The 27308-nt window shown below is 31.3% G+C and overlaps 2 long non-coding RNA genes across 19 annotated transcripts in view; one reads left to right on the forward strand and one right to left on the reverse strand.

Moving 5' to 3' along the window:
* The window catches only part of LOC118186613 (uncharacterized), a 746791-nt gene that overhangs the window by 323316 nt on the left and 396167 nt on the right, over positions 1–27308 (reverse strand). For all 3 annotated transcript variants that reach the window (XR_015042523.1, XR_015042524.1, XR_015042525.1), the window contains exon 2: positions 6892–6935. This is a non-coding gene — a long non-coding RNA (uncharacterized LOC118186613). The remainder of the gene's footprint in view (positions 1–6891; positions 6936–27308) is intronic.
* LOC118197774 (uncharacterized) overlaps positions 1–27308 on the forward strand; it is a 465671-nt gene that overhangs the window by 116154 nt on the left and 322209 nt on the right. The gene's annotated exons all lie outside the window — the stretch shown is intronic.

Here is a 27308-nt window from a genome sequence, read left to right on the forward strand (position 1 = left end):
GAAGAACTGAAATTATTACCAACAATTAATTTTAAAAGTAGTTACTAAATTTTTGCATTTGTTGACGTCATTTCTCTTACTTTTTGATTATAAATTTTTCAAAAAAAAAAAAAAAAAAACTTTTACCATGTTCATAAAATAACTAATGTATATTTGCTAAGAGAGATTTATAGAGATTATTAAAAAATTCTCATATATTAATTTTTATTAGTGAATAAAGCAATATTTCACTGTGTAGAGACATTAGGTAAATGAGCAATGCCTTCGCTGGGAAATGAACCACGAACGTCTGGAATACGCGTCCAGCGTGAAGACCACCGTACCACGAAGGCATAGCAAGAAAACGGGAGAAATATCTTATAACCGAAACTCGTAAGTGTACAAAGAACACTGTTGGGAGCGATTGTATCATTGATGGCTGATGACTGTCCGCGATTTTTGGTTTTCGGTGAAGTGAACTTTATATCCTTCTTATTCAATATATGTATCTCCTCCGATCTTTTCTACATCGTCTAAACTAAAACTGAAATTTAAAAAGATCTATTTTAGTGATAATAGGCAAATTAGACAATACTGATCAAGTTCCTCAGTGGCAGTCTAAAGGAATACTAAGGAATACTTTGGAATACATATACATTTTGCAGTGAATTTACTGACACACAAGAGATGACTTTTGAGTTATATACCCTAAACAGTATTTGCCGGTATTGCTTCATTTAATATTTGCTGATTGCTTCGTTATCTTTTGCATCCTTATTTTCGTTAACCAGACTCGAAAACTGTGGAGCATATTTCATGATGTACGACGGTAGGCAATGGCAATACAATGCGATAAAAAATAGTGTGTTATTTATTATTACTTAAGAAAGTTTAGGAGCTACATAAACAATGTTTCCTAGTAACAATATATATTCTATGCAAGCGAATATTAATAAATGTCCTGCAATGCAACTCCTAAATTATACCTAATGCTTTTGGCCATCCTCAGACTATACAAGCTCACTCACTCGTTATAAAGAACACAAACTAAAATGAAGCATTGTAACCCTTTAAAAAAATTGGATGGCATTCTTATAATAAACTATGGCACATTTTATGACGTATAAATTTAGTTTTCTGCCGAGTTTCCTTGACGTCATTATGTGGCGGGAGTTTCGTTCTTGCATCTATTTGTCAGCAGTGCCAGCAGAGAAAATACGAAGGTTATTCGAACCCCGATTTTCCAAGAGATATCTAGTAGCTGCTCGAGACCACCAGTTGAAACTTATCATCTGAATATGCAAAAGAGGTCAATAATGTTTCTAAGGACGTAAAATGACGTCACACAGTTGCATACACAAACGCTGTATCTAGGCGTTAAAACTAGTAGCGGCTGGTTGTTTTTTCACCTCTATTTTTTGCATTATAAACTACCAATCTTTTACATTTGGAAGACTGTTTTGTATACCTAGAAGTTCTAGTAAATTCTTATTTTATTCTTATCTTATTTAAGAGGAAAATAGGCTTAAAGAAATTTATTCAGTTTTTTTAACCTTGAAGTTAAACGAATCAGTAATGAGATTGAATTATAAACACTGTGTCTAAAATTCAGTTATGCTTTTTTTCTTATTAATTTGCCTGTCAGTATTACTAATTATAAATATTAATAAATATTATTTAAATTAATTATTTTTCATATTTTGAAATGCAGCCTTTTTTCATTTCAGTTACTGCCTCAGCAGAAAGGACGCTTAGGCATAACCTATTCGAAATACATGTTTTGAGACATTTCGAAATTCTTTCAGTATCTTTGAAACAGAAACCATATAAATGATAATTAATCCCATTGAAGGCTCAAAATTATTGCTTATTAATTACTTAATATTTGCTTATTAATTATAAATTTTTCTAAACAAGCAAACAAGGAATGGCACTTTTTTTATTATAATATGTAATTAAGTTAAATAGATTGTGCGGATGAGATTTCCCATCTTAAGACATTTTTAATTATTTTAATTTAAGCATAAGACATTTTAATTAACATAATTAATAACATTTAATAAGATTAATAACATTAATAATAACAATTAATAATAACAATTAATTTAATAATTTAATAACATTAATAATAACAATTAATTTAATAACATTTAATAAGACATTTTAATTTTAATTTAAGCAGACGTATGAAAGTATAGTACAGAAGAATTCGTTATTGAAAGAATGCATAATATTAGAAGGTATACAGATTGTATATTAAAAATATGTATATTAGAATACAGATTTAAAGAATGTAAAGTTAAATTGGAAAACAAGGTTATTCCTCAACAATATTAATAATAGAAATCTCGTATGAGAGGTATAACACAATATTTAAACATATCAAAATTAAGATAGGCATTCACAATAGTACAAATTCTAAAAATAAAAATAAAAAATGAAAATGCAAAAGAGAAAAAAATACAAGATAATAAAAAATATAAAAATAAAAAATCTCCTTTAACTGAAACTCCAATTCAAAACTCATAAGGGGAAAATGAATTAAACCTTCCTAAAAGTCGATTAATATGTTTCGAAAACGTGTTTCGTTCTCCTGGTTCATCCTGAGATCAAAAGCCGAAAAAAAGAATCTATTAAATTTTCATTTAAGACACTAAAATTTATATAAACCGAAAACTCGAATCTCAAATGTACTAGGATTTTCCCTACACGCCTTCGAAATATTTGGTAAAACGGACAAACATAGCATTGTGCCAAACTGACCACTCAAAAAAAACCATAAAGCTTTACAGTATGCAAAAAGACCATTATAAATATAAAGAGTAAAACAAACATACTTTACAACAAATTATCATTTAAACAACGCTTAAAAATTGGGTGGTTCCGATTATGCTAAACTAAATTTTAATGCCGAGAAAACGAAAAACTTCACAAAGATTCTTTCAATAACAAAATCAAATCTAAGCTTTGTCATCTAAAAACTGAAATCTTAGGACGACCTTCTAAACGAAAATATACTTAATTCTTCCATATCACTAAACTGTGTTCTTTGCATTCTTTGTGTGAATATTAGAAGATTTATAGATTGCATATTAGAAGTATGAATATTATAAGATATATATAAAAATATATTAGAAGTAAGAATATTAGAAGATATATATAAAAGTATAATAGAAGATACATATAAAAGTATAATAGAAGATACATATAGAAGTATATACAGAATTTATATTATAGGATTAATGAATGTGTATTAGAAGATCTGAAATTAGATTTGTATGACTTTTTTCCCTTCATAATAATTATACTTTTTTCGAAACAGATGTTGATGAAACTCAAAAACTCCCCCACCACAATCTCCAAAATTCCTACTGCAAAAATCCTACTCCAAAATTTCTACTTCTATAAAAGTTTAGGATAAAGTTTCAAAAAGGAAAAAATGAAAATTTATATCACACATTTACTTTGAAGACACGATTCTAGCTTTTAATATACCTCACGTCAAACAAAATTATAATCATAAAAAAAAATTCCAAAACTTTTGGTAGTATACACTTTTTCCCTGTATCACCATTATTCCATTCTTCTTGCCACTTTTCTTTGAATCCGTTCCTAACCAAATTTCTTATGTTTCTTGTGGAAAACAGTGTAATAATAACGACCATATCGTTCAGACAAATTGCAGATTTCACCAACGAATCAACCAATTCATTACCATTATTATCATGCCAAATAACTAGATATCCAGAATAATTTTACATCAGTTCCCCCCCTCCTTCGTTTCCAGAATCGAAATGAAGCTATTTTTAAGGTTTAAAATATACTGTTTATTCCACGTTTATAATATGCCAGAGTGCCAAAGATTTCAAAATACTTCGAGGATTGCATAACTCTATTGCAAAATACTTTGTAAATACCATAGCAAAGTACTTCGAATATTAAAATCTTTAATAGGGTCATTATCTTGAACTATTTCTAGATTAGTGATTATCCAGGTGAAAGCTTCCTTTATTGCGACTAATTACACTTGAAACAGTGAGGAAAAATCGATAAGTATAAATAGTTTTTGTTCTATTGTAACATTATTGAACCAGTACTATAAACCCAGCACTTACTCTGTCTTGAATTGTAGAAACATCAATGAAAATTTCATACCCTTAATTATTTGCAGCAGTATAATACCATTCAAAAGCCTTCATTTTTGTTGGATGTAGAAATCTGTTTAATGACTCTGGAATCTTTATATCATGTTGCTTATTTGTATATCTTTAATGCTTTCATTTCTGTGGAAATTTTTTTCTCATATCCGCTTTTTTCCGGAAATAACTTATAAAGCCACCATTGGTGCAGTATGATAAGCTTTGGGCATAAATACGAGTAATAAAGCCAATCTTTCTACTTGACTTAGCTTGTTAATTGCTCTAGCGACTCCAGTCTACTAAATGGGACATTTATAAAGTATCATTCTTACAAAACTTAAAAATAAATATTTAAAAACGTTATTATTTAAATCATATCTGTTCTGAGAAAATATATTCAATTTATTTACTTCCTTTAAGACTATATATATCCTTAATTTTATGAGATGTGACCTTGGGGTTGGTGATAAACCCCAAATACTGAACTCATTTTTTCTTCCTTGTTCGAAAGTAAGTTCGAAGTACAGAAAGTACTGTGTTATGAAAAACTTCGGGTATCATATTTCAACGAAAATATCCATTTCAATCGCTCTCGAAACCATCTAAAAGATGTTTTTTCGTGACATCTGTAGGTATGGACAGATTAAAGGTCTTTTTTACCCAAAAAGGATTGTGAAATGGATTTAAAATGATTTCAGAAGAGTTTTTTTTTGGACGTCTGTACGTACGTACGTACATATGTATGTATCTCGCAAAACTCAAGAACTAGTAGCCGTAGAAAGTTGAAATTTTGTATATGGGACTGCTATAACACTTAGAGCTTAGTTTTTATATTCTTATATGTTGGTAAAGTGTGCATCTTTTGCTTTAAAAGTGTTTGAATTATGTGTTATGCTCCGGTTAAAGTTTTTATGCCTGAAGTTAATCTGCATGCAATAGTTGTAGAATTTAAAAGTTTAAATGGCAAGTTAAGCCTAATGAAGCAACATTTGTTTACATTTGAAGCTCAGTAGAATAGTGAATTAAGTCAGTTTCAATACCCTTCATCTTTGTCGAGTGGGACCAAAATGTAAACTTTTAGTTTTGTGAAGCGAAAAATCTGCCCTCTTGCCCGCTGGCCGAATTGTTTGTTTTTGCGTAGAAGCTCTAAATTTAATAGTAAAAAAGTTGTTCTTTTTTTTAAGTATTTTAACTGTATTTGGTGTTTTATGTTTATCGATATTTTGCAATTTTTAATAAGATGTATTTTTGCTTTGCAACGAAATGACGACTTAATTAATTGAATGAGAAATATATCCCTAATGAAATTCGAGGAAATAAGTTTAAATGAAATGCAGCAAAAAATGTGTATAATTTAATAGGCCATACAAGGAAGTCATGTGGCACCCACATCAGATTTTATTCTCATATCGGGTTTTAAATGAATAGGCAAAACTCCGGAAAGAACTTATAAAGCCACCATTGATTCAATATTATAAGCTTTGGTCATGAATAATAAAGCCAATTTTTCCACCTGATATCATTACAATGTAATCTTGGCAGTCCATGTAATCTAGCAATTATGCAAAGTTAGCAGATGAGTTTTAGTAATATTAAAATCAAGTTTATATGAGCGACTCCAATCATGAATGGTTTTTAGAGCCACCTCAGAATTAGCCTTGAATTTGAACTCTTTTTCCACCAGATGCAATGAACAAAAAGGTCATCAGCAAAAGCTTAAATGATTGCATCTTCTCCAAATCTGATTTCTGAAACATAATTCGCAATCAATAATGTTTCGCAGTGTCGCTGCAAGACATAAACCTTATAGTCAACGTTTTTCAAAATAGAAATACTTACTTTATAGTATTGTATAGCGCAATCTGACAAATGTTTGATTATTTCAAAAATACTTCTTGGCAGTTTAACGATTTTAATCTCAGCAACATAAAAGATTTTGGTGACATGTAATAAAATTATTTAGCATACAACTTATTTCCTTTATTTTTGTGAACAGTATCCACCACATTTAACAGCGCTTTTACCTGGAACAAATCCAAAGTACAATCATAGAGAAATTATTAGAGATTATATAATTGAATACTTGTTCATTTATCATTTTAGTAAGAATTTTTGCCCCGTTGGTTCCCTAGTGGATATGCCGCTGGATCTCCTGAGTTTTACCAAATTTGGAAACAATCAAATTGGCTACTTTTCAATGACTAGGGAAGTAACTTCTTTATAAATAAGTCCCCAGACATTTTTGTAATTATTGTGTTAGTTAAATCATGTACGTAAGTATATTTGCTCATCTTAAAATGGGTGCAAAAAAAATTACGCAAAGTCATTATAGTCCAAACTTCAGTCCGATAATTATTTTTTGTTTCAAGTATAAGTCTTTAACTTTCCGCCATTTTTTTTTTTTTTTTTTTTTTTTTTGTATGATTTCCAAGCCATTTCTTTCATTTTAATTGTTAATAATTCTTTTTATTCTGCATCTAAACATCTAAACACACGTTTTGCCTATGGCTTTATGCTTAATAAAGTGTTTCATCACTTGGAAACTTTCTTGTTTTGGAGCAGATAAAGAAACAATCTTTGCCTCAGCTTCTAAACAATACTTAATTAATAAATTAGTAAATTTCTTCATGAGCGCACCTTTCCTCTGAGTTTTCCGCAAGTCATTATTTATTAGAGATCAGTTCCTTAAATTTTAACAAATCTAGCTTATTAATATTAAATCCTTTAAACCCATTAGAAGTAATATCAGACATTTCAAAATACATATACTTACTAGAGAGCTGCGGCCAAAGCAAAATTTATAAGTTCTCTGTACATCTGGAAAAAAATTGTATAAAAACATTTCAGTATGAATGAAGCAACAACCAATTCTTTTTTGTGACTTTTTTGTTGCCAAAGCAAGAAACAAAAAATTTGGACACTTCAGGTTAATACGTATAGGTATGACGTCATGATTTTAATTTAATGTAATATAACAACTTTTCCCACATATCAATAAAAGAATTAACTTGGCAATTGTAAGATCTATTTCTATTATTCCACATAAACTAAATTAGATCCTACAATGAACCTGGCGAATTCTCGCACAGGCATGAATTAAATACCAGCAAAGAAGAAAGGTGCAAAATAACTCTTTATTAATTCAAACTAATTTAACAGAAAGGCACGGACTTCCTACCGTTCACTTGCGGCGGTAGCTAAACGTAGACTAGAATGCAAATCAAACCTGAAAATAAATAGTGCAAGAACGCACTTCAGTTTACGCCTAAGATATTAAAACATATTGAGTCCGTAGATCATATCCAAAGTTTTTCCGTTTTATTTTTAATAGAAAATTAAACTTATATTTCCCTTTTTGAAAGGAACAATTTTGAGATCTTATGATTTCCTTAATTTCATCTTTCTCTAAAGTCATCTCTATAAGTTACGCGTTATAATGTAGATCTTGAATTAAAGGAATTCTGTGAAAATAATGCAAGAACTGATTTTTTCAGATTGTTTCAAATCACCATTATCTTTTAATCTTTTAAAATATCATTTTCTTTCATAGCTGTTATTAGAGCGGCTAAATCATCTTGTTTGGCTCCTTCAATAAGTAAACCACTTTTTTTCCCAATTTCCTTACCCTTTTCGCATCAATTTTCAAACTGATTGGACTGACGTTTTTAACAATCTTGTTTTTAACATTGTCAGACATTTCTGTTATATTCTTTAAGTATACTAATACAATATGTTCCACGTCCGTCCTCGTTTTCGAACGAGAGCGAGACCTTGATTCGGCTCTTGGAGTTTTTTTTTTTTTTTTTTTTTTTTTTTTGTCACTTCAGGAAAACTTTTCAACAAAGTTTCCTCTCTTGTGCTTTATTAATACGATCTATACAACCGTTTTAGGTTTTTCTCCTTTGATTATGCTAGTTTTGAGTACATTGTTTTCAATTGTTTCAGTTGCAATAATATCACGTAATATTAGACAAAATACTCAAATTTTCTTTTTGGGGGGCATCATTTACTTTTGCTTTCTTAAGAATAATTTCAGGTTCATTAAAAATATTTTTGAAGCTTCTAAACGATGTCTAGTTTGACCGATAAATTCAGTATGTGTTGAATTCAACCATAAATTCAACCATGATTCTGAAAATGTGAGCTATACATACCTTAAATTTTCTGAATTTGTCCTCTAATTTGCGTCATTATATAACTAATTTAGTCAAAAATTTTAATAGAAAAATATACTATATTAAAGTATTCAGAGAGAAAGCATACTGAGAACACAAAATAGTCGTTCCAAAGTAAACGTTCAGTAAAAGTCACTTTAGTCTTAACAAGAAAATTCAAAAAATTCTTTTAAAAACTGATTTAAATTGTTAACGCCAACATCAAAAATGAAACACAGAAACAAATATTATATGCAAAAAGAATCCTGAGAAAATATAAAGAATATATATTAAAAAATCTCATGTGTATATCCACATGTCTTCCTTATACGGAATATTAAATTATACGCATCTTTTCCTGCATTTCGTTTAAACTTCCTCGAAAATTTCCTTGAATTTCATTAGAGAAATATTTCTCATTCAGTTAATTCAGTTCTACATAAATAATACATAAAAACTCCTAATACATAAAAACATGCATAAATAAAAATACATGAAAACTCAAAATATCTTCATTAAAAATTTAAAGGTATAGAAAAACATAAAACACCAAATAAAGTTAAAGCAATAAAAAAAATTACAGTTGAAATTAGAGTTTCTACCCAGAAACAAGCAATTTGGCCAACAGCAAGAAGGCAGATTTTTCGGTGCACAAAACTAAATTTCCAATTTGTCCCACTCGGCAAAAAAGCACCGAAGGTGCAGAAAGACTTAATTCACTATTCTGCTAAGTTTCAAATGTAAACAAATATGGCTGCTATAGTAAGAAAAATTAGGCTCAGCCTCACTTAAGGGGTATCAGCAACCCCTATACAGACGATGTTAAATTCGCCGTTTTCGATGTACCTTTTCTCAAAATCTGTTGTAGATACACGCTTGAAATTTTTTGTGTAATTAAAGTATATCTATCTTATTGTACTGAAATCAGCTTTTGAAACATTTTGAATTTTAGAGCAATTTACAGACTATTTTGTTAGGCATAGTAAAATTTAGCACCTTTCTCACACAAAAACTTTTTTAAAATATTTCTTAGTTTATCACAAAACGCTCATTTCAGTAAATATTAGAAAACCTAATAAATAAGCCATAAAAATTTTAGATACCTGCGAGCAGTAGTTCCTGAGAAAAGGTACATCGAGTATAGAAAAATCACGTTTGGAGAAAAACACGTTTTTGTGTAAAAATCCTCATTGATCAAAGCATTCGATGACAAATTAAAACTGGATTTTTTACAGTTCTAATTTTCATAGAGATTAAAAAATGATATTTTTAGAAAGCTAAAAGTGTAGAGAATTTGAAAATTGCGAAAAATCCGAAAATACCATTTTTTGAAGATTTTTGGGTTCCAACACCCCTTAAACAGCTTTTAAATTGTTAATAATTCTACAACTATTGCATGCAAATTAACTAAAGGCATAAAATCCTCAACCGGAAGATAAGAATAACATAATTCAATCATTTTTAAAACAAAAAATGCGCAATTACCAACATATAAGAGTAAAAATAAACTAAACTCACGAAGCCGAGTAACGGATTGGATATATATATATATATATATATACTTTTGATGCAGCTGATTGCAATCAAAAAGGTGAATAATTACATGTTATAGCTGTCCTATATACAAAATTTCAATGTTCTGAGGCTATTCGTTTCTGAGTTATGCGAAACACGTATATACATACATACATACGTACGTAAAGACGCCACGAAAAAACTCTCTGAATTCATTTTAAATCAGTTTTATAATTCGTATAATTCGTTTTGGTAAAAAGTGTTCTTTATTCTGTCCTTACGTACAGATGTTACGCAAAAATATCGTTAATTTGCATTCGATAGCGGTCAAAATGGATATTTTTGTTGAAACCGGAAATTTTTGTGATTACAATATTTCCTTTACTTCGTACAATGAAGTAAAAACACTTGTTTCATAAAGAACAAAAATACACAGAGGCAAAAACAAATGAACCGTAGCCATCAAAAATCTTATAAACTACAGTTTAGAATGCACCTAGAAGTAAAATCAATCAGCTCGTTTTAAATGGGCATAAGTTAGCCTTTGAAGTCATAAATATTTTTGTTAAAACTCAGAGTAAAACTTAATCTCGCATGAGTCATTGTACGAAGTAAAGGAAGTATTGTAATTGCAAAAATTTTCGGGTATCATATTTCAACGATAATATCCATTTTTACGCTCTCGAATGAATCTCCACAATGTTTTTGAGTGACATCTGTACATACAGACAAAATAAAGGATTCTTTTTCCCAAAACGGCTTGCAAAATGGATTCAGAAGGAAATTTTTGGGAACGTATGCATGTATCTCGCATAACTCAAAACGATTAGACGTGCAACGTTGAAGTTTTGTATGTGGGACTGCTACAGCATGTAGTTGTGCAACTCCCATTTTTATTGCAATCGACAGCACGAAACATGCCTGTGTGTATTTATATATATAATAAATGCCCACCCTCATATCCGGATCGGTAAGGTCTGTTTTTCTATTCTTGTATGTTGATAAATTGTTCGTTTTTTGCTTTAAAAGTGATTCAATTATGATTTTTATGTTCCGGTTAGGGTTTCTATGTCCTTAGTTAATCTGCGTGGAACAGTTGTAGAATTTTCAACAATTTAAAAGTGGCGTTAGGCCTAACTACGCCACTATTTGTTTACATTTGAAACTCTTAGTAAAATAGTGAATTAAGTCAGTCGGTGCACTAAGTTATGTGTCTTTATGTCCACTGGGACAAAAAATGAACTTTCAACTTTGGGCAACAAAAATTTTATCTTCCTGCTTGCTGGCTGAATTCCTTGTTTTTGATTTGCTCGAGTTTGCTTGTTTTGTTTAGAAACTAATTTTAATTGCAGAAATTGCTTTTCTTTTACTGTTTCTAAGTGTATTTGGTGTTTTAGGTTTTTCTACATTTTGCAATTTATAATGAAGACGTTTTGAATTTGCATGTATTTTTGCCTTGCCGCGAAGTGAGAACTGAGTTGATTGAACTAGAAATATATCTCTAATGAAATTCGAGTAAATAAGATTAAATGAAGTGCAGCAAAAATTTGTATAATTTAAAAGGCCATGCAAGGACGTCATATGATGTGCCAGATTTTTATCTTTAAATGTTGTAAAATCTGAATTTCTTAAAATTCAGAGAGTCTGCAGTTTTTACAAAAATAAACTTAAACTAAAATTTTGATAATATGATTTCACATTTATATGCCAATTTCTAAGCGGATCGTTTGGAAGATGTATAAACGATGTTTTAAAGTGCATCTCTCTTATTAAATGATGAACAAGAAAAGCCTTTTACCACGATGTTAAGTAGACTTGTCCATGCAATCTGATTTTTCCTGCAGTCCTTGAAAAGGCATAAAAAGGTCTATTCAGACATTTTATGTTACATATTTCACACATAAATACACTAAATTAATTTACATATATACAAAATTATTAACAATATGTATGCAGGTATGTTTGCTTTTATGTTCCTCGGATTGGGAAAAAAAGGTGCAACCTAAAGTCGCCAAATTTTGAACACACACTATCCTTCACCCAATGACATTAAACTCGAAACCCGAAATTTAAATTTCCCGTTTTTTTAAGTTTATTTCATATTTTATGTAAATTTAAGGAACTTTTCATTTAAAAATCAGCGATGTAAAAGCTCTGTGTTGCGGCTGTAAAAAGAGTAAGATTTCAAATCACATATATACGAAATTTTTAACAATATGTGTGCAGGTAATCTTTCATTTGAGCACGCGCATCTCGAACCCCAAATTTTTAATTTCGGGTTTGCTTTTTATTTATTTCATATTTTGTTCGAATTTAAGAACATTTTGATAAAAAATCAGCAATATGAAAGAAGTTTGTTGCCTCTCCGCAGAACGAAAGGTATTTGTGTTTGGAATTTAATGAACAAACTCAGCGATTAAAAGAAATACGCTGCCACTGTCGAAATTAAAATATTTTTATCTTCCACGCGGCAGTATCGTTTAGTTTAAAGTGTGCGATATTTATTTTTGTTTTTCAGATTTATTCTCTTATTAATTAACAAACCAAATGAGTTAAAGCAAATTAATTTCAGTCATTGCTAATTACTAACTGGGCTCGGGAAACTACATTACATTTATTCATTAAAATTACATATATATATGGATAATGATAAAAATTATTTTAGGCGGCTACCTGCGAAAACAGTGGCTTTATTAAAAGTTAGATGATACTGCGCAGTTCGAAATGGGTTTTTTCCAAGGAGCAATTGCACAGAATAAAAATTACAGTGCGCGTTTTCCACAATGTGCTTTTCTATGGCTTCAATCAAGAAACATATTTGTAATATTTTTTTTTTGTTCTACATATTCAGTTTACGAAAGAAACGATCTGTGAAAGTTCCAGTAATTAAAAATTATCAGTAGTGAAGCTTACAATATTTGAATTCTATGAAGATTTGCTTCTTCCATGTATGGACGAAAATAGTCGTAATGGAAGATTTCTAAAACTTCTGAAATGCAACAGACCGAAAGTCCTCAAAAGCAATCGTCTGTAACAGTATAGTATTTGAAAGTCAATTTTCCCCTAACTTTAACAAAAGGGCAAAGTACTTTCGTAGAAATTCATCGATTTGATGATGCAGAAATTTCGAGCAAAGACGTCTGAATAAACTTCTAAGAGCTCATTGAAAATGCTCTTGAAGTTTGCTTATCGTGAACGCTCCGTACTGTAGGCAAGCGTAGCACTTCTTTTGTAACATTTCTGAAGATTTTTCTTAAAAGCACGCGTACTTCCTGTAGAGAATAGAAATGTGCAATTAACAGAGGTATAGAAGTTTTAATAGCGAAGTCATCATAAAATTCCACTCAGCTGGAAGAAATAAGAAAAATAATAATTGTATTAGAGTGCGAAAATATGTAGCTAATATTTTAGCAGAGAATTTTACACAGATGCGTTTTTAATGCATTTTTTACATTACGAAGCTTTTTCAGAGAATTAAATCAGTGGTCTCAAGCTCACATTGCATTCGGTATGAAATGCAACTGACGGGCCAAATGTTTATAGCCCAAAAAGGGTTATTAGCCTCGAAACGCGATTTTGCGCTGTTTCTCTCTAAAACTTTGCTTTATTTTTCGTTCGAGTTTGTTGCCATTCGGGAAAATGTAAGATATTTATCTTTCAAATTTAATCTGTCTGTTATTGATGAATAAGTTAAACTGTTTAAAAGCAAAATTAAATGCAATTTTTAATATTACTTTTTTTTTTTTTTTTGTCTTTTTAACTGATTACTTTAACTAAAAAAAACCATATAATTCACGATACACCTAACTAAAAGCACTAAATATTTTTATAGAGTAGCATTACGTATTTTTTATTTATTAAATATACAGAAGATATATAACTTTCATATAATAGTTTAAATGCATACTCATCTAATATCCTATGCAATGTTTTACTAATCCATCTGGACTAAGCTATTGATAAGCCATACAATGCTTCACGCTTGTTTTCGGACACTTGTATTTTTGAAATTTATTTACATTGATCTTGTACTAGATAATGAGACACAGATTCGAATTTTTTTTTTTTTTCGATATATTATATTTTTTTCTATTTTAAGCCGAGCATGTTACATAATAAAGCATCATCAAAGTATTCTGTGTAATAAAGTTTGGTTTCGTTTATGTAACTACGACAAAGCCTCGAGGTCTATCTGCCTAAGGGGAGGGACGCCTTCGTGGAGGATTTTCTAAGGGAAACTACATGTTACACATGGGAAAACCACGAAAACGCTCACGCAGCCAGCCCGTTCGCGGGATTCGAATCTCGGACCGAACTACCAGTGTTCAACTACGTTACCGTTCGGCCGCTGGTGGCTTCTGTGTAATAAAATAATTTATTCAACATGTATAAATAGGTAACACCTAATAATTCGGACACTCAAAGCTATCGTTAAATTGCTTTAGTAAATGGCGTTCCTTGTCATAATTTTTTACTTCCTTGTACGAACTATTGTAAGTGCGAAAAATTTGAATTTTTTTGTTGTTGTTGTTTTGTGTCTGTTTTGCATGACGTCTATATGTACGGACAGAACAAACAATTCTTTATTCCAAAAGCGATTTTAAAATTATTTAAAATGTCTTTTTTTTTTGTGACTTATTTATGTATGTACGTATGTCCCGTAATTGAAAAACGATTATCTGTAGAATGTTAAAATTTCGTATATAGGACTGCTATAATATCTAGTCGTGCATTTTTATTACAATCGGCAGTACTATAAAGTATAATATATATATATATAAACTCACCCGCCGTTATCTGATCTAAAATCCCCCTTACCCAGCCTTTATTTTCGCAGTCGTTGGTCGTAGTCATACACTTCGAATTACACAAACATTTTAAACGACGAAAATATTCATGTCTTTGCAATGTCAAATTTAATAAGAATTAATTTTGACAAACTACGAAATCTAATTTTTGATTCAATTTCCCGGCTCCTATACTTATAGTTTGGAAAGTGTTATATTCGTTTTAAGAAATAAAAAGTACAAGAAAGTTGACTAAAAATTGGCGGGGATGTTTAATTTCAAAAATTTGCAAAAATGTCATTTTCAACTTGTTTTGAAGGATAGTTTAATGAAGTTAGAATAACTCGAAGAAATAAGTTGAAATAAAATGCAGACAAAAAGGAGTATAATTAAATAGGCTATGGAAGGAAGTAATGTAGTGTCCACATCAGATTCTCTTCTTGCAGTCATTTAGGCTAATTCATACTTCATCAAGGGTTACAATGTATTTCAATTTTTTTCCTGCTAAATAGTTTTCATTCGGTGCTCTACGTTGAGCGACCTGTTTAGGAAAAGTTGGTGAACATTATGTTTTTTAGCTGTTTTAAGTTGTAAATCATCGTTTATTATTTTATTTATTTTTGCTACAGATGCATTTAAAGGTTCTGCGATTGATTTCTCCGTCAGCGAATTTTCTCTTGCTACCAAAAACTAAATTTTAGAAACATTAGAAACAATTCAGAGACTTCTTTTCATGTAGAGAAGGACTGACGGTTTTCCACATCCAGAATAACAATATTGTTTATTTTGCACTTAAAAATTTTAATACCTTGCATTTCACAACATTTTTTAATTGTGGAAGACGACTATTTCTCTTCGGAAAGTGGAAAAACATCATCTGTAAATTGAAGTATTTTTGAACTTATTTTATATATAACTATTGCTTTATATATTTCATTTCTTTAATTTTGTGATTGCTGTTTTTAATTTCAGTAATTAAACTCTAAAATTACTTTTATTCTAGAAATTAAACCTTGGTCCTAATTATTCATGAATATTTCGCAAGAATTAACTCAGTATAAAGGGAAAACTGTTTTTCACATTTCACTCAGTAATAAACGTTATTAAGGAAAATATCTAATTAACTTATTCAGTGCAGAAATATTCAAATAATTTCTTTTCCTTTTCAGATGTACTTAGGCCACCATTAGAACTGAGTTTTATAATCTGACTTTGCATTTTCGAGGTTAATGAACAGAGTATAAAGGTTTATGTTTCTCTTAATGACTTGAAAAATTTCATTATTTTTTCAAATCATTAAGAAATATGAAATAATACACGTAAATTATGAAAATATTTGCATTTTTTTAAATATTGTTACTTCAAGGATTTTTTAGCATTTTCCACGGCTCATTAGCGGTATTTCTTCTTACACATTAGGTAACCACGAGTTTGTTTTTTAGAAGAAAATTTTATTTTTTTATTTTTAATGAGGTTTCATTCAACTTATTTATACTTTTACGAAATTCAAATTCTTCTTTTGTTATATGCGCATATTTACCGTTGCCATTTGATTTGTACTATATTCTGCTTGCTGTTGCCAGTGTTCAAACTGACAGTTCAAATTCTTACTTTTCATTAGCCTAAAGAAGCCTTAGCCCAGAAGGGCTATTAGTCTCGAAACGACATTTTCCGTTGAATCACTAAAAGCGTTATATCCCTTTTCACACTGTTGCCACAAAATACTTACGCTCTGTATTATATTTGAAGAAATCAAATAATGAAGAATCTGCAGGAATATATGCATGTTTCTGGCATTGTGAAAAACCAACGTTACCGAAAGCCATCCAATTTTGAATAACGTAGTCCTCCACGCAAATATGAGCATCTGGAAGTCGGAATTTGGACTTCGTTTTATAGTCTATTTCATATTTTGTAAAACTTGAACACCATATCATTTCCTTGTACGGTCTATTAAGTTGTACACAATTTTGCTGCACTTCATTTAAACTTATTTCCTGTAATTATTCTAATTTCAGGAACCGATCCCCCAAGGCAAGTTGACATTCACATTAAAAGTTGCGAAATTTGAAAATAAATATCTCGGTCAATTTTTCTCGTACAAGAATCAAACTTCTATTTTCACTATTAGTATAAAACTTTCCCGAATATTAGTATAGCAACGGGAGACCACATTAAAAGTTAAATTACGTTATTTGTCCGAAATTAATTTTTTTTTAATTTGACATTGTCAAAACATGAATATTTTCGTCCCTTAAATGATTTCTATAACTAAAGTAAACGATGCGACCACCGATTTCGAAAATAAAAGCCGGATAGACTTTAAAACCGGCTAAGGTAGCTAGGTATATATTTATTTTTACTGCCGATTCGCTTTTGAAAGACTCGAGATACACTGCGAAGCAAAAAATAAAAATAAAATTTAAAAACAAATCTGAAAGGTTTCAGATTTTAAATTACGTCCAAAGGAGCGTTTTTTTAACGTTTTATGTGTTACCTTTATTTATTAAATATCATGTTCTTCGTACTCAAACTATAAAATTCAGTTCAACAGCAACATCGCAAATTAATTTTAAAATGAGCATATCTTTAGAATTTCCGATACAGAGTCTCGTGCGCTGGAGATGAAAATGTTTTACTTTTCGTTCAGTGTTGCCTTTGCTCGCTTTGAAATCGTTTATTTTTTTAATAAATAATTCGTTGAAGTGTTACAAAAAATCTGAAATCGGTAATAAAACAAATTTCAAATTCCAATTAGGGCTTCCACATACCCATATTTTATGGAAGATTAAGTCATTTTAAATTGGATGGCTCTAGGTACCGTTGTTTTACCACAATGCGAGAAACACGTATACATCTATCCAAATTCTTCATTATTTAATTTCTTTAAATATAAGAAAAGGCGATACTATATGGTGGCAACGATTTGAAAAGTGATACAACCTTTTAAAGATTTCGACGCAAAATGCCAAAACGAAATTAATAGTCCTTCAGGGCAAATTGACCCTTTGGACTAAAAATGGGACAGTTCTGCATCTTCCGTTCTGCTAGTCCGATTCAGGAAATTCCAATTGCGTTTTCCACGTCTTGAAAGCACGGCTTAGGATATCTATCAGATTTATATATAGCGTTGCTCTAACATAGGTAGTTTAAAACAAAATCGGACTTTTTCTGGAATAACATACCAATTTGTTTCCATATTTCTATTGTACGACTCAAATTAAGCCTAAATATTAAATTTTGTAATTTTTGGTGAGAAATTTAAAAATTTATCTCGGCGATTTTTTTCATTTTGAGCCAAAAATAATTCACTTGGCGAACTTCTTAATTTGTAGCAACCTATTCTCCTTTCCTTTATTCATTGTCCAAAAGCGGAAAAAAATGTCATCGGTCATACTTCCAAATACTTTTAAAAAAGTTCGTAAACCACATTTTCGTTATTAACGCTTATAATAAATACGCCAAAACGCGCCAAAATGTAAATTCACGTATATCTTAGGAAATTTTGAATAAAAAACTCTAATTTTTGTAGGTGTCCTTATAAATACATCTACTTTAAAATGATGGCAAACATTTTGTAGCATATAATTCAAATTTTTTTTTGAAAAATTTATAAAATTTATTTAAAAATATAAATTTAAAAAATAAATCTTAAAAATGAGCGAATTTTATTTGGAATGAGCCTTAAATTTTAAAATATTTCAAGGAAGAGTCAAACAAATTTAATAAGAGCTATTAATAAATATATATCAAATTCAATTAATGTGATTTTTACAAAACTTGGCAGTTTGGCATAACTTAGATCGCAGAATCGAAATATGGAAAAAAAATTGGCATGTCATTTCAGAAAAAGCCCGATTTTGTGTCAAAATACCTATATTAGAACATTGCTATTTATAAATCTAACACATATCCTAAGTCGCGCTTTCGAGACATGAAAAACCCAAGTGTAATTTCGCTAATCGGCCTGGTACAACAAGAGATATAAAACTGTCTTTTTTTTTTTTTTTCCTCGTGTACGTACAGATGTCACGAAGGAAATCCTTTTGAATCCGTTTTAAGTCCATTTTGGAAAAAAGAATCCTTTATTCTGTCCGTACGAACGGATGACACGCAGAAAAATAGTCAAAATGGATATTTCGATTGAAATATGAAATATGATACGGAAATTTTCCGCGATTACAATATTTCCTCTACTTCGTAAAAGGAAAGAAAAATAGAAATTCGAAATACACAAGATTTAAGAATTGGATTATTCGATTATGTCAAAGCACATGAGGGCTACCTACCTGAGGAAATGTATGCCTTCTTGGAGACCATTCTAAGAAAACTACGTACTTTGTATTCACGTTATGCATAGGGAAAACTACCAAAAGCAAAGACCTACATGAATTTGACTTTTTACAGACGAATCGGGCATCATTTACGAATGCATATTTACAAATCGAAATTAGTCCGCCTGTTGTTAGGATAGGGGTTTGAAATAAAAAATCTTGAAGATGTAAAGATCTCTAAAATTTGGGAGTGTTACATTTTCCAGATGAATCAGGATCCGCTCTAGTATCTCGCCGTTTTTTATAAGATAATGCTTATTAATTTTGAAACTTGGTTTTTTTGGATTGTTGCTACTGAAATAGCTGATTTTTTAATGGTACACAAACATACGAAACGTGTTTATAAATCCGTAAGTTCAGAACAATAATAGAACACTTACATAGTAAAAATATACGTATCATTAATACTGCATATTTTTACTCTGTAATTCTCATATCTCAAAGGTAATGTATTGCTTTCATTTAATGTCTATCTATATAGCAGACTGGAGTCCGTCAACAGAGCAACTGCACCATCATTACGACTTTTTTCATTACGACAGCTTTTGTGCTCTATGATGGAAACTATCTACCATCCGCTATCAGCGGTATTTATTTGAAATAAAATTTTACAAAGTTACAGTGGTTGTGCAAATATACATATGACATACAGAAACATATTATATAGGTCCTGTGGTGTTTACATAGATGGCAATGTTTACAATAAAGCTCATAACATAAATATTTAGAGAATTGTTACTTAAGTTGAAAATTTATGTTTACTGATTTTTATATATTAATTCTGAAGAATAACCAAATGCTATAATATAAAATGTCATTATACATTTAAAGAATTTAGACATATATAATTTAGAGTCTATCTATATAGTATCTATATTTTGAACTTCCGCCCCATTTAATGAAGAATACTGCAGGGAGAAAAATTGAACTGGCAATCCGCTCAGCATATGCAGCCATAAGGCTCTGAGTATAAACATAGATTAACTGCGTTCGACTGGAAATGTGATTACCTTTGTCAACGGGCCCAACTTCTCCTTTGTTAAACATAAAAAGTAATAGAATGATAGAAACATATACCCATATACAGATGGAAAGAAGACCTGATATAATTATCTCTTGTTCTTTTGCTCTTTACAGATATAGACAGGACATGCTATAACCTTTACTCCATTAAATACTTGCTAATTCACACATATAGTACAGTAGAGACATTAGCTTATTTCGAAGCAGGAGACATGAAAAATGAGCAATCCTTCACCGGGACTCGAACCACGGACCTCTCGAATACGCGAAGAGTTTCCTGTCCATTACACGAGGAAGGCATGGTAAAAGGTGGGAGAAATATCTTATATACTCCGCCTTTTAAAGGGCGACTGGGGTTAGGGGACCCAATCGCCAAATCCTGGTGATGAAGAATCAACATCCACCACCTTCTTTAGTTCGGGCGCCACTGTAGAGACACTAGGTATTTGGAAGCAGGAGACATGAAAAATGAGCAATGCCTTCACCGGGACTCGAACCACGGACCTCTCGAATACGCGCCGAGTGTGCTGGCCACTACACCACGAAGGCATGCTAAGAAGGCGGGAGAAATGCCTTATAGTATGATTAGTAATTTATAATTTACCCTGTCTTCGTTTTCAATAATATATTTCATAATTAACTGAAATGCAGACACACACTTGGTACTGAAGAATAAATCCTTTGCTGGAGTTTTTGGTGCAAATCCTGATAAACGCTTTACTCTAATAATTGAAAGTAATGGACATTGCGATATATAATGTTTAGCATCTGCTATATGCGGTAGTGTTCCACACCCACATCTTGCATTTCTTCTTAAGAATCAAGGGAAATAAGACGGAAACTTTCCACGAATTGTTGTTAATTGTACTAGGAGGGAATTTGTTTTCATTCTTTTTAGAAATACCTGTGGAAAGTATCCATGAGTTAATTTCCCTGTATCTGCCTCGTCCCATCTTTTTTTTTTTTTTTTTTTTTTTTGCTATTTTATTAAAACTTGTTTAGAAATTTTATTCTTGATTGTGTCTTGAAGATGGATATCAATCATATCTTTTAATGTGGCATCCTTGTGACTGTATCAACAGCTAAATTCCCTATTATACTCGTACCTGTGTGTCTCCGTATCCAATTTACGCTAATTGGACGAATATTCATTTCCATATTCATTGTTTCTTAAAGAGTTTAAATAAGTGAAGATGTTTTCCTCTTGGAATATAATGCCTTTAAAAAACTTTGGTTATTTGTATAAATACTCGCATATTGTGACTTTTTACTTTAGAGAAAAGCATAAGAAGCCTTCCTTCAAAACTATTGCTTCGGATTGGTAAACTGTGCTTGAAACATTTAGTTTACATTTTTTACATATTATAACTTGTTTATTTGCGTAAGCTATAAATTCTTTTCTTCATCAAGGATGGGACTTAGGAAAGGTTTTGGAAATTTCATTTGTAATTTTCGTATTATTATACAGATTATGTAGCACCTCTGTAGTCTGCGTAATTAATTTGTCTATTTGATTTTCTGTATGTAAATCTCCAAAATATTGGAAGTTATTACAGAAACCTTCCCTTAAAGATGTCAGTCGGTCCGAGACAGTTTCACTCTCTGCTTATTATTTTGCAGAATTAAGAACACTGTCTTAATTCTGCAAAATAATGCAAAATTTAATGCACTGTGCGATAGTCCCTTAGACTAATATTATCTTCCACCTTCCAGTTCTTAATACATAAATCCCCATGGATTTTTACCATATCTATCCATGACTCGCCTCGAATTGCTATGCAAGTGGCTGGACTGTTGAGGATTATTGCATAACGTAAAATATGATGCAGCTACAAAACCACATACTCGAATCTCTCTGATGTTTGAGTGAGAAAGACCCCAGAAAGGATGTTTGGCGTTAAAATCCCCTTAACGATAACTGAAGTATTATAAACTTCCGAGAAAGGCTTTGTATGTCCATTAGTTTATCGTCTAAAGGCCAAAATGGAAGGAGGGCAATAGACGGAGCAAACTGTGAACGGATCGGGTCCTGCAATTAAAACTGCTGCAATGTACTACTCCAAAACTGAGAAACTGAAATTAGATAATAGGGGGACCGGAAAGTAATGTCGTTTCTGGGCATGTCGACAACAACATGCTAAGGGCAGAAGTGGAAGCAAATCCATGTCAAACACTCTTAACCAACCTTGGTCGACCGTCCAAGAACATTTAAAGCAGAATGGGAAAATAAGCAAAGCAGGTGTTTGAATCCCCATAATCTGTCCGAAAAGAACAAAACCAACCTATCCATCACAACGTATTTCTTCAACGGCACCATACAGAACCGTTTTTTGATCGTTTGATTAGTGGAGACAAAAAAATAAGTCCTATAGGATAATCCAAAACTCAAAAGGCAGTTTTAATAGGGGTTACAAAAGGTTTGCATCCCGAAAAGGCGCTTCTAGGTGTTTGGAGGAGTATTCGCGGAATTGTTCATTTTGAATTGCTGAAACCTGGACAAATTGTTAATGCAGACCTTTATTGTGAACAATTGGATGGAGTGAACCAATCTTTAATCGAAAAATATCAATTGTCAACAGAAAAGCCGTCATTCTGCAACACGACAATGCAAGACGAACACTGGAAAAAATAAATAAATTGGTGTGGGAGGTACTGCCATACTCACCCACCATATTCGGTAGATATCGCAGCATTGGATTTCCATTTATTCGGATCCCTACAACATTTTCTTAATGGCAAAAAATTTGAAAATTTGGATGATGTCCAAAATGTCCTCTCGAGATATTTTACTCAAAAACCAATTGATTTTTATCGGTCTAGGATTGAAAATCTGATGGCAAAAGGTTGTTGATAACGAGGGTGATTATATTATTGATTAAAAATAAAAACTTGTTAAAAATGTATTCGTTTGAATTTAATGTAAGAAAGCGACATTACTTTCCGGTCCCCCTATTACTACGATTGCCGCTTTTGGATGAGAGTTTTGTTTTACCGTCTATATTTGAGCGGAAAACCAGTAAGTTTCCCTTTACATATATATATGGTTCTTCAATACAAGCCAAGACCGGAGATTTTTATAAATCTAAATTTGCACTAAATTGTAGAGTCGCACCCTTGCAGGGCTGTACTTTTAATCGAATAATACGTAACTTAGTCATAACTTATTTTTCTTTTGCATAATTCTAATTCTCTTTTTAGACAACTACGCGATTTGGCTTAAACATCATGAATACTTTATGCTTTTAATTTGTTTGTTTACAGTTAATATAACAAGACCCCACAGCTAAACAATCTACTCTGATATGTTCCGTGTCTCCGCATTTACAGTATTTGTGCTCCACATTGCAATATTTTTAGTATGCCTACAGTTAAAGTATTTTTGGCCTTGAGTCACTCTAAATAAAATCCTTTCGAGGTAAACTAAAATCTGTAGATAGGAATCCGCCTTGAAACGTGACGGTCGAGTGTTCGGAAGCAATCTGTTTCAAAAGTTCCTCTGAGCAAAACATGAGACCTTTAACTTCTATGCGTCCATGCGCAAATTTTTAAGAATGCTGCCATTCGGCAAAGTATAAAATTTTTATTTTAGCTTTAAAATTTAATCAACTGATTATTCATTAACAATTTTAACTAATTAAAACCATTAAAATCAATTCTTAATCTTTTTTTTTTTTTTTTTACTTTTTTAATAGTGAACCTAGTGAATATAAGTTGAAATACATTTAATATAAATCCAACTGATTATTTTTATAAACATTTGTAGCTTTTTGTAAGTCACAAAATATATTTCTAGAGGCCGCATGCTACGTAACTGGTATCTAATAATTTGTTTTTTAGTTTATATGACGTTTTAATTTTTTTTTAATTTTTAAGACTCTTTTTAGTTTTCTAAATTTTTTTATTTTAAAATTTTTATTTGGGGGTTAGATTGTTACCGCAGACTCTATTTTTTCTTTTTTCTCTTTTTTATTGTATAAAAATATTTACAGGTTATATTTTCAGAAATAGCACGAATAGTGAGATGAAAATTAATGCAATCGTTATTAAATTTACACCACAGGATACAAATCTTTCACCTAAAATAAATTAGTTTTTGAAACATTCTCCTCCACCCTCTTTATAAAACAACGTTCTGTTGGATAGTTGCTATAATGGATGAAAATGACGCATGAAAGTGAAGACTTCTCACCAGTTTCATCAAAAGACGTGTTACTTCAACATTCTTAAATATTGCAAACGCGTTATATCAATAGAGCTACTTTAGATTAATATCCCAACCCACGCTGAATATCTCAGCGAAATGCAGCAGGTGGTGATGTCATGATTCCCAGCATTCCACCTGATTTAACGAATGCTCACGAGCCTGGTTGAAGCACCGCAACTTCATGCGGCGCGTAGGGCGGGTCTCCTTGTATCAATTATTGTTGCTGAGCTTGCGTCAGATAAGCGGTTGTGCAGAAGTTTCTTCAACTGTAAATCAACTTTCCAATTATTCGATGGCTGTCAGGCAACAAAGTATTGGCGGCCTTGATTTCATGAAACGCTGCTGATATGATATTGTTGCGTTTTTCAATTTTGCGGATTATCATACGGCAATGAAATTCAGGAAGTCGACTAAGCAATATAATTTGTTTTTATCTTATAATTTTGTACTCCCCCCCCCAGGGAATCTATGTGTAGTGTTTCATGGATTGCATTGAAAATATCCATGGCAGAATTCATGGTTATTAAGAACGGATTAAATATTTCATATGTATAACAGAAAAGTCCATGTATTAGTCTTTGCTAAACTGAAAACCAATTTGACCGAGCAGTGCTTAAATTGCGCCTGAACCCGGCTCCGGTACTTCTCAATTTTTAAGATAAATTACAATTCTAGGCGGAGCGCACTGGATCCCTAAATAAGATGAGCTCCTAAATAAGATTCTTTTTTTATAAAACTGAACCACAATTTAAAGGGAAAAAAATTTAGAATTCCTAACGTTTTAGTTTAACAATAAGCAGACTTTGCAATACTCTGTTTCCCTAGAAATACGAACTCATGAGAACATGAGACGTTCAAGTAAAGTCCCCTCACTCATATGCGGAAACCTTTTCATTTAAGAAGGGCAATAAATTTGGGGAAATTTGTTTAGAAACGCGTAAATTTCTCGCCATGCCATCGTATCTAGTGTATTGTTATCGATGCTTACAGTTAGTTATCCTCGCAGGAAGGAAAATTTGTGTTCTTAAATGTGCGTTAAGTGACAGCGAGTACAATAAGAGTGAAATACTGAGATAAACTGCTCAAGCACGTCCTATACATCGTCTTCCCACAGTATCCACTAATGTAACCAAATACGGGGGGGGCGAAAAGTGTAACCAGCAACTTTACATTCATCCTTAGGAGTCAGATTAAGGACTCAATTTACCTCTGACACACATCTGCTCGATGGCTATAATTATATTAGCAGAGAGCCGCGGTCAAAGAGAACGTTCTCTCTCACCAATATTTCTCTCATTTTTGGTTTCCACCCACTCATACCCACATTCTGTTTCGCCCTGGAATTTTCATCAGTTGTACTTTAATTTTTATTAGTTAATTTTTATTAGTTAATTTTTATTAGTTAATTTAATTAGTTAATTTTTGCGATGATAAAAGAACTCCCCCCCCCCACGATCAGAGCTTAAATTGGGCCGGAGACCACCGGCCACCACTTCTTAGTTTTTGTAATAAATCATAATTCTAGTAATAAGAAGGCTGCGGCACTTCTTTATGTAATTGAATAATAATTTCAGTAGAAATTTTATCTCGTAAATAATAATTTTCTAACAATTATCAATTAAATTATAATGAATTATATAATAATTATTGATTAAATAACAATTTGTAAACATTAATTAAACAACCATTAATTAATGTAATACTAATTAGCTATTTAATTTTAAAATTATTAATGAGTTTAATTGTCATTTTATTTATTTATTTACTCTTGATCCTCTTTGCTGACTGTCCTCCATAGGGCTCCGGCACTTCTAATCTTAGCAATTAAGCCCTGTTGACGGGAAAATGTATCATCGTGAACACAGTAACACGAACAGCTGATGTGAATACATAGTGCGTCCAAAATGTTTTTTAGGGCTGAATTTCTAACAAATTCCATCAAATCTGCCAGACGATAACTGACCACTGTTGCCAGAAATGTTTCAACTAAAGTAAAAGGAGAAGAATCGGAAAGTCGCAAAAAGTAGCAGATGACGTCAGAGATTACGTGATTTTGTGACCTTCATAGCTACGTATGTTTAGATGACATGGACCTTATAAGAGATTGACTAACCCAGTGGGCGGGGCGCGCGTCACCGACATGTCGCAAGAAAGAGTAGGGACGATCTGGTTTACTTTAACACTCAAACCTATGGCGTTTGTATCATATAACTCTTTTTAATTATTAAATGTGATATGTTGTATAATGATGAGATTATGAAAGCCACAGTTTTTTACAAATAGGATTTAATATATCTCATTAAAGCACTTTTTACTGCATTTCGCGCATTTTTTTCACGCGTAATTCTTGTACAAACATCTTTACTTTGGTAAAACGGTAAAAGCTCTAAGCACAAAACTTATGAACTTAATTTTGCGTAAAAATAAAGTAAAATTAAATAAAATTGATAGTACGTGATGCTTTGAAATAAATAAGGTAAAATTAAACAAGATCTGATAATTTTTTAAAAAAAATTTAATGAAAATTTTCAGGCAGTGATTTTCCAAACTATAATAACATTACAAAACGATCATATTTATTTGATTATATGATCATTAAATTATTAACATTAAAGTGGATTAGTTATTTTAATAATTCATAAAATTCGGAGCATAAAATTTTCTAAGCGTAAAGGGAAAAGAAAAAAGATAAAATAAAAGCTAGAAGCACTCAAATTTTATATTACGACCAAACGGAACCTTTTTTTTAAAGTTTTGTGTGTTACCTATATTTATTGAATATCATGTTCTTCGCCCGTAAACCACATACATTTGAAAACAGCATATCTTTCGAATTTCCGCACTGGAGATAAAACTCTTATTTTCCGTACAGTGATCAAAAATTCGTTAAAGTTTTACAAAATATGAAATAGATTAAAATAAATTCGAAATTCGGCCGTCCAGATGCCCATGTTCGGTTGGAGGATTACATTATTCAAAATTTGATGGCTCTAGATACTGTCGTTTTTGTCACAGTGCAAGAAACATACATGTATTCATGCAGATTCTTCATTATTTAATTTCTTTACAGGGTGATAATATTTGGTAACAACAATTTGCAAGGATACACGGACATTTATAGTAAAGCAGCGCAAAATGCCGCTTCGAAACTAACAGCCTTTCTAGTCTACCGC

Source organism: Stegodyphus dumicola, chromosome 8 (assembly GCF_044657685.1).
Source record: "Stegodyphus dumicola isolate Sdum_Otavi_A_Nest chromosome 8, ASM4465768v1".
Taxonomy (NCBI): domain Eukaryota; kingdom Metazoa; phylum Arthropoda; class Arachnida; order Araneae; family Eresidae; genus Stegodyphus; species Stegodyphus dumicola.